Here is a 9525-nt window from a genome sequence, read left to right as displayed (position 1 = left end):
GGGGCTCAAACTCATGAACCACGAGATCATGACCTGAGCTGAAGTCTGATGCCTTCAGAGAGATGGGTGTGAGTTTCTGGGACATAACAAGAGCGTTTGGACCGTGGTGACAGGCCTGGAGACGTTCCACAAGAGTCTGGACAGGGCAGACAGGCCACAACCTTGGGGCCCTGGTCTGAGGCTTGAAGCGGGAGGACCTGAGGCGTGGCTTGGTCATGGCCAAGCCAGGGACCATCCAGACCCACCAGAAGGTGGAGGCCCAGGTTTACATCCTCAGCAAGGAGGAGGGTGGCCGCCACAAGCCTTTTGTGTCCCACTTCATGCCTGTCCTATTCTCCCTGACTTGGGACATGGTCTGCTGTATCATCTTGCCACTAGGGAAGGTGCTTGCCATGCCCGGGGAGGACCTGAAGCTCAGCCTAGTCTTGTGCCATGATCTTAGGGAAAGGCCAGTGTTTCACCCTGCGTGATTGCAGCCGGACCATTGGCACTGGCCTTGTCACCGGAACATCAACCCTGACTGAGGAAGACAAGAACATCAAGTGGAGTTGAGTCTGGACGCTGGTCAGGTGCTCTTGAGTTGGAGGCTGCACTGGTAAGCGTTCTCTCCTACGTCTGATGCCCCCTTCCCAGGGCACGGGCTGCCACCGAGCAGTGCAGCTAGACTGACACCCCTCCTGATGAGGAGGGCCCACGGCCTGCCAGCTCAGGTGGGTCAATAAACTGTTCTGTGAATAGTGAAAAAAAAAGTGTAGAATTTTGATTACATAAACCATTCTTTCACACACCAACCTTCTGAGGGACAGGCCTGCCGTCGGATATTCTAGAAGCCAGAGGACACTAACTCAGCTATTTGGGAAGAGTTATGTGAGTCCAGTGAACCTTGGGTTGCTTTTCTGTTTTCGTTTTTTTGAGTAGGCTTAGAACTGATGAGGTTTGAAACCAAGATCACCGTCATAAATGGCTGATAGCTTGGCTCGCCCACCTCCTTGCTCTCTACCCCGAAGCACCCTACAACATTCCTGAGGAAGGGCGCAACCAGAAAGGCTGGGAAGTCCAGCAGGTAGCAGCAGTTAAGGCTCCCTGATCCTTCTAAGTTGAGAACAGGCTTTTGCTGGGGAGGCAACAATCTTGGAAAGCATGAGAAAAAGCTCTAGATTCCTTCTTAAGGGAATTCTAAGTGTATAGATAGCTTGTTTTTTCCTCTTCAGCTGTTGCCTCACTCATGCCAAACCTCACAACAGGATTCTTCAAGTTGTGCACCTATCATAGGGAGGCTCTTATCTGGGCATTAGTGGCCAAGAGTAAGTGATGTCCATTTACTTAAGGTTACATAGGGTGGGGGCCCTGGGTGGCTCAGTCAAGCGTCTGACTGTTGGTTTAGGCTCAGGTCAGTATCTCATGGTTCATGAGCGAGCTTAAGCCCCACATCAGGCTTTGCACTGGCGGCACGGAGCCTGCTTGGGATTCTCTCTGTCTCTGTCTCTGTCTCTCTCTCTCCCTTCCCCTGTTCATGCTCTATCTCCTTCTGAAAATAATTAAACATTTAAAAAAAAGTTAAAAAAGATTACATAGAAAGACTGAGGTGGTGGAGGCCATTGAACAGCACACTTTATTATCTTGAAAATTCTCCCATTAGTTACCTTCCCAGGTTAGCCTTTTTCACAGGTTTCATGCAGATCTCTTCTCTCCCCCTCCTTCCCTTCCTTCCCCTCCTCCACCCCTCTTTCCCCCTATCTGACTCACTACTGCTTCTCTGTCTCTTGCTTTCCTGAGGTCCTTCCCTCTCCTTTCCTTCCACAGGCTCTCTCTTCTGTCTTACACAGAATCATAAGGCTGCCCCAAGCTCTTCCTCCCTGAGCCAGCCAGTCCACAAATCGTTGTTGAGTACCAGCTACCTTTTCTAGGTTCTAGGTCTGCATTTCCTACGCATTTTCCCGATTCTAGTGCTGGGGACATGGAGGTAAGACAGAGGCCCCAGCACAAAGACTACCCTTAGTGTGGGGAGACAGACTATGGAAAATAAAGGGAAATGGAAAATAATCATGTCCTTCCAAGTTCTGAGAGCACAGGGAATGACACATGTACATGTAATCGAGTCTCTGGATCCCTGAACCGGCCCCCCTTTGTTTGCCAGGACCCACACCTCCTCCATGCCGCCTTGCTTCTCCAGCTTCTTCTTGTTCATCTCCCTGTCGCACAAACAACCCACTGCTTATGGATACACAGCACTTTCCTGACTCATTCCGAGTGTCCAAGCTCTGAGCAGCCCCGGGGGCCACCTCGCCACACCACTCTTTCCGTAAGTGTTGGCTCCACCCGGGGCCCAGCCGAGGACCCGAGCCCTTCTCACTGCTCCTGTGGCAGCACCCTGGCCCCACCCACCGTCAGCTCTCACTCGCTCACTGCGGTCCCTCGTCACTAGAGCCCCTACTCGTGCTCTCAGTGCCTCACCGCGTCTGCTGTCAACACAGCAAACACAGGCGTCTTCAAGAGGAGTCCCATCTGTCACTCCTGAGCTCAGCCCCCTCCAACAGCTTTCCACCCCACCTCAACTACAAACAAAGTCTTAATAAAGACCCACGAGGGGCTGCCCCAACTCGGCCTCCCTGTCTGATAAGTCTCTCATGCCCTGCACCTGTCGCCCTGCCACGTATCTCTTCCTGTAGAACTTCGCTCTTGCTCATTCCTCTGCCTGACATCCTTTTCCCCAAAGAGCCATGTCTTTCCCTCCTCCCCACCCTGTTCCAGCTCAGGTCTTTGTTCAAAGGTCACTTCTCAGTGAGGCCCTCCCTTTCTGATTGTCAACACGCCCACCACTTTGAGGACCTCCATGGATGTGTAACATCAACCTAACTTTCTCTCAGGCCCTTCTGCTGATCATAGTGTTGGGCACTTCCTGGGCCTTTAGAGTGCCCTCCGGTTGCGGGTGGGGAGATACACAGGCTTTCCATTTGATCCCAAATGAAGGTCAGGGCTCAGAGGGGCCTGCATCTAGGCAGAGAACCTGCCCAGATCTGAAACTCACCTGGAAAGGTTTTCTGCATGTCATCATCTGAGATGAAGATGTCTGGATGGGAACAAACCAGGCCAGGAGAGCCGAGGTTAATCCCACTGGACTCTTTCCCATCCCCCACCTGCATTCCCCAGGCTTCCTCCTCTACGCCCAGCCTGGCAGCTTGTCTCAGTGTGGCCTGGGGACGCCTCCATCAGAGTCACCTGTGATGCTGGCTCAAAGTCAGAGCCACTGACGTGATTCTACCTTCTGAATCAGACTCTCTTGTAGAGGACCCTGGAGCCTGCCTTTTGAACAAGCACCTGGGCTGATCACTGTGCTGACATTGGAGAACTTCCTCTGTAAGGTAAAGGCAGTTGGCTTTGTCCCTCCTTCTTTGGGTAGGATTGTCTGTCTGGTGCCCTTAGCCTTACTCTCCTGAGGTCTCCTCACTCACCTGTCTGCTCCCAATCCTGCCCCCTTCCTGGGTGATTTCATGCTGCATCTAAGAAATGCTGAGACTGGCGATTTGTCTAACTATATGATTTAAGTATGGGCCAGGGAGCAGGGTGAAGGGGCAGAATAGAAATGATCCCATAAAGGACACCCCATGGACCAGGGTGTCCTAGTGTCGAGGGGGGGAGGGGGAGTGGAGAGAGCTCCAAGCATGGAACAGTCACGTGTATGCTCTTGGTGACATCCGTGGAGTAAATGCACTGGGGGACAGACTGCAGCAGGTTGAGGAGTGAATACCAGGGAGGAGTGAGTGCACAGCATGGAGAAAGTTCTTTGAGGAAGGGGCCTGTGAGGGGACAGTAGTTGGGGAGAGCGTGTCACTGGGGGGGACGTTTGGGTTAGGGGATTTATGAGATGGCAGGGACCTGATCTGGTCATCAGGTCACAGGGGAGGATCCAGGTGATATGGAGAGGATGAGGGTGACTTTTGTCAGTCATGTCACCAGACATCCATCTCCACCTCTCACATCCACTCTGGAGAGAAGAGCCCACTTCCGTTTTACACAGGAGATGGCTGATAGGGTCTGGTTTTCTTAGAAATTGTACGGCCAGTGCTGTGCAAACTACTGAACTATTCTACACGGTAAGTTCCTCTCTAGTTGTCATGATGATCACATTAGTTCATGGAAGTCCAAGGTCTACGCCCTGGGCCCCTGTAAAGGCTCCTTCTCTTTCCCCTGGGGCCTCCGGTGTGTTCAACAAGCCCCACTCGCCCCCTAGTGGGCCTCATATGACCTGCAGGCACTGCTGTGACTGTCTTTAACTTCCTTCAGGTCACACTTGTCAACACGTGTAAAACATGAGCGTTGTTTTCTCCCGCTCTCTGAATATATAGTACATTTTCATTTGCCATGAGCTTCACAGCACTCCCATCTCCTGGCACCCTCAGCAGGAGCGTCTGACATCTCAGAAACGGGAGTCCCAGCCTTGTCTGTAGCCCTCAGGAGAGAGCTGCTTTTGAGAAGGGAAGGGCCAGCAGCTTCACCCACCTGCTGCTCTGTGCATTCTTGGAGAAGGCTGAGAAACCCCGCCCAGCTGCGGGGGCACACGCACCCCACCACCAAAGCCACCTCCCAGCACGGCTGACTCACAGAAACGCTGCTCCAGGGAGATACAGAGACAGTATCCCACATGGACAGGGACAAAGGGGACCCAGCGTGGAGGTGTCCTTCGCACCAGGCTAAGGGCGGCCCCAACCCCACCGTCTCGTCTATTCATTTGAGTGTCCACTCAAGCCACTCTCAGCAGCTGGCCTGGGGGAGCCACAGGGCACTCCCCGGGTTGCCCATAACCTCGGGAGGAAGCCCAGGAGATATCCACAGGATCCCAAATAGAACGGCAGACACGATGCCCCAGGAACATGATGCAGGGTCGGATCTACACCCTCCCTCCCTCCCCAGCCTCACTGCCCCAGCACACGCACACACTTTGGGTTCTGACTCCACATGGGTGAACCATTTGCATCAGCCACTGCCTGCCTGGATGGAATGGTGAGCGCTGGGGACACAATCAGCCTTCCCAAATTTAAGTCCCAGGAAGATGTGCACCTGATACAGCTGGGGTCCAGGTCCTCAGGGATCAGGGGATGCCCTCACCACACACAGACACACGCACGCACACACATATACTACTCCCTAGAGTATCCTTATTGCAGCCTTTTATTTCGGGAGCATCTTGGTGCCACTTAACCTCCTGTCAATAACAATAGATAGATGGTGCTAAACTCTCCAACCACAGGCAGTCAGTGGACTTTGCTTCTGAGGAAAGACCAGCCCTACTCGAGACAGCTCTCCTGAGGGGTAAAGGGAAGGATGGGATTCACGCTTTAGACAGAAGTCAGAGACTGCCAAGGGCAAAGGGGGAATGTAGTGCAATTAGAGGTTGTGGGGAACAATAAAGTGCTTTTAATTTAGGGAGGGGGAAATGGAGCACCATTTCCCCAAATATGTTTTGTAAACATGTAAAGAAATACCATGTTTTGGAAAGTGTGACCAGAATGAAAAGAGATGGAAGGTTAGCCTCATAGCTGTGCCTGCAAGTCACTTCTTGGCCACTTGAGGGTGAGTCGATAATTTGCTATAGCACTTGCTGTGAAACTTTGAAGGAAGTTAGGATACCTTACTGAGATTCAGCTGTTGGGGAAATATAATTAAAAAGAAAACCTTCTCCCAAGCCAATAAGCTTTTCCACAAAGGTAGCCAAGAAAGAAAATAGTGTTATTATTGAGTAAATATTAAACCAGAACATGGTGCATGTCACAGGCAATCCATTAAGAGATTGCAAAGATAAAGAACGGTCACTCTCTCTTGTAGCCAGGCAGGTACGGACAATTTCATACACACTGGCAAGATAAATGATAACTAGTCTTCCTGTAAGACTTGACAGCACCGTCTATCACATATGATTTATCCTGGCTTTACCTGGTAATTGGGGTGGCCACCTATGTTAGTTAATTATTTTTACCTAGAAGAAAAACGTATCTTCATGAGAGGAAGTATATTTGCAACTTGGAGCAAGAAACTTGAATTTAAGCTCCTGTCCTTCCACAGAATCTGGGTGGGGTGATCTCTGCCTTTCAAAGAATGGTTCTCACATCCTTGAGGCATTCCTGAGCCCTAACACTGTTTTCAGAAGGATGTATATGTATTTCAAGGAGAGGAGAAAGTACTTACAGTCCACAAGCTTTGGAAAATAAGTGTTCTAGTAACCAGACACCTGTAATTGCCAGGCGTGAGACCGGATGGAGTGCGAGCATGCGCAGTGGGGAAGCAGAACTGGTGGTCCCAGAAAGTTTCTCTGGGTGGTGGTAAGGGGGCTGAACTCGAGGGGCGAGGCGTTAGATGATCTGGGGGAATGCGTATGCAAAGGTACAGGAAGGGTGTGTTCAGCACAATGAAAGGCTGTGTGGTTGGAGAAGGAGAGGCAGGATGATGGACGAGGCTGGAAAGAGAGGTAGAGGCCTCACATGTCCGGGGCCATGTCCTTGAAAGCCCTGCTAATAGGACAGTGGAAACTCACTGAAGAGGCTTTAAAAAAATTTTTTTTAATGTTTATTTTTGAGAGAGAGACAGAGACAGAGACCAAGTGGGGACGGGCAAAGAGAGAGGGAGACACAGAATCCGAAGTAGTCTCCGGACTCTGAGCTGTCAGGACAGAGCCCATGTGGTGGGGCTTGAACTCACAAACTGTGAGCTTGTGACCTGAGCTGAAGTCAGAGGCTTAACCAGCTGAGCCACCCAAGTGGCCCTGAAGAGCTCTAAGCAGTAGGGCAGGGTGATCAGGAATTGGTTTTCATAGAGATATAATTTACAGAATAGAAAACACACCCTTTCTGAGCTTTCTGTGAGTGTCAGCAAATGCATGCAGTTGTGTCACGAGCCTCCCCAAGTTTCCTTGTGGCTTTTCACGGTCAGCCCGTGTCTCGGACCTTCAGCGCCTCGTAGCCACTCTCTGGTTTTCTGCCTCGGCATGTGAATGCGACGCTACTGTATGCACCCCTCTGAGTTGGGCTTCTCACCACAGTGCATTTGAGCCCCATGTCTTGTCACGTGATACACTGACCCCCATGCAGTGTGCTGTCTCATCACATGACATATTGTCCCCTCACATGATATACTGCTCCGTCACCTGACATGCTGTCCCCTCACGCGATATACTGTTCTGTGTATCAGTTGTTTCTTCCTTTCTGCTGCTGAATCGTATTCTGGTGTATGGGTGCTCTTATCTACTCACCAGTGAGGGACATTTTGATAGTTTCCAGTGTTTGGCAGTTCTAAACACGGACTTCTTTGTGCACATGTGTTTCTGTGAACATAACTTTTCATTTTATTTGTGAACACTTAATAGTTGGACTGCTGGGTTGTATGGTGCTTGCCCTTTAACTTCATGAAACATTGCCAAATGGTTTTCGAAAGTGGCAGTACTATTTTACATTCCCAGCCAGTTTCTCTGTACCCTTAATGGCATGTGGCCTTGTCACGCGCTTTGATTTTAGCCATTCTAATAGCATGGTGGGGTCTCATTGTGGTTTGGCTTGCTTTTCCCTAATGATTGATGGAGTCAAGCATCTTTTCCTGTGCCGCCCTCCTCCCTCCAAATCTATTTATCTTCTTTGGTAAAGTAGTTTTTAAATCTTTTGTCCATTAAAAAATTATATTTTTTATTTTAAATTTTGACAGTTCTTCCCCCCTCCCCCGGTTTTATTGAGATATAATTCACATATAGCACTGTGTAAGTTTAGTGTGTGTAGCATAATGATGTGACTTACATATATTATGAATTACCACAGTGGGTTTAGTTAATATCCAGTCTTCTCCTATACGTACAGAAAGAAACACATTTTTTTTCTTGCGATGAGCAAACTTAGAATTTACCCTCTTCACAACTTTCAGACACACTCTACAGCACTGTTAGCCAGAGCTGTCATGTAGTACATTACATCACTAGTACTTACTTACCTTACAACTGGACGTTTGTACCTTCTGGCCATCTGGTTCATCCAATTCCACCTGTCCCTTGACCCCACCCCTGGTAACCACAAATCTGATCTCTTTCTCTGTGAGGTGTTTTCTTTTTTGATTCCACATATAAATGAGATCACCCAGCATTTGTCTTTTTCTTACTTATTTCACTGAGCATAATGTCCTCAAGGTCCATCCATGTTATTGTCAATAGCAAGATTTCATTCTTTTTTTTATGGCTGCATAATATTTGTGTGTGTGTGTGTGTGTGTGTGGTGTGTGTGTGTGTGCGTGTGTGTGTCCCACAACTTCTCAAACTTCTTTATGCATACATTTGTCAATAGACACTCAGGGTGTCTCCATGTCTTGGTTATTATAAATAGTGCACTGTGAACATAGGGGTGCAGATATCTCTTCGACATAGTGTTTTTGTTTCCTTCAGATGTGTTCCCAGAAGTGGGATTGCTAGATCATATGATAGATCTACTGTTGATTTTTTGAGAAGCCTTCATACTGTTTTCCATGTTGGCTGCACCGGGTTACTGTCCCATCAGCAATGCACAAATGTTCCCTTTCCTCCACAAACCTGCCAATCTTTATTGTTTCTCATCTTTTTGAGAATAGCCATTCTGACAGGTGTGAGGTGGTATCTTGTTGTGGTTTTGATTTGCCTTTCCCTGATGATGAACGATGTTGAGCATCTTTTCATGTACCTCTTGGCCATGTGGATGTCTTCTTAGGAAACAAATGTCTTTTCAGATTTTCTGCCCATTTTCTAACTGGGTTTTTTTTTCTCTTCAGTTGTATGAGTTCTTTATATAGTTTGGATATTAACCCTTTATCAGAAATATGATTTGTAAATATTTTCTCTCATTTGGTAGGTTGCTGTTTATTTTGTTGATGGTTTCCTTTACTGTCCAGAAGGTTCTGGTTTGGTGCAGTCCTGCTTATTTGTCGTCATTGTTTCTGGTGTCAAGTCTAAAGTGTCATCACCAAGACTAATAGCATGGTATTTACTGCCTTGTTTTCTTCTGTGACTTTTAAAAAGCATTTTAAATGTACGTTTATTTTTAAGAGACAGAGAGTCAGAGTGCAAGTGGGGGAGGGGCAGAGAGAGAGAGAGAGAGAGAGAGAGAGAGAGAGAGAGAGACAGAATCTGAAACAGGCTCCAGGCTCTGAGCTTTCAGCACAGAGCCTGACATGGGGTTTGAACTCACAAACCGTAAGATCATGACCTGAGCCGAAGTTGGACGCTTAACCGACTGAGCCACCCAGGCGCCCCTCTTCTATGATTTTTATGGTTTCAGGTCTTACAGTCAAGTCTAGCCCATTTTGAGTTAATTTTTGTGTGTGGTGTAAGATAGTGGCCCCATTTCATTCTTTTGCACATGTTTCCAAACAGTGTTGCAGAGACTGCCCTTTCTTCATTGTATATTCTTGGCTCCTTTGTTGTAAATTAGTTCGTATATGCTTGGTTTTATTTCTGGGCTCTCTATTATGTTTCAGTCATCTATGTGTCTTTTTTTTTTTTTTTTTTTTTTTTCCAATTCTTAA

The sequence above is a fragment of the Crocuta crocuta genome, unplaced genomic scaffold (assembly GCF_008692635.1).
Source record: "Crocuta crocuta isolate KB4526 unplaced genomic scaffold, BGI_CrCroc_1.0 scaffold119, whole genome shotgun sequence".
NCBI lineage: Eukaryota > Metazoa > Chordata > Mammalia > Carnivora > Hyaenidae > Crocuta > Crocuta crocuta.
This window is presented reverse-complemented; position numbering follows the sequence as displayed.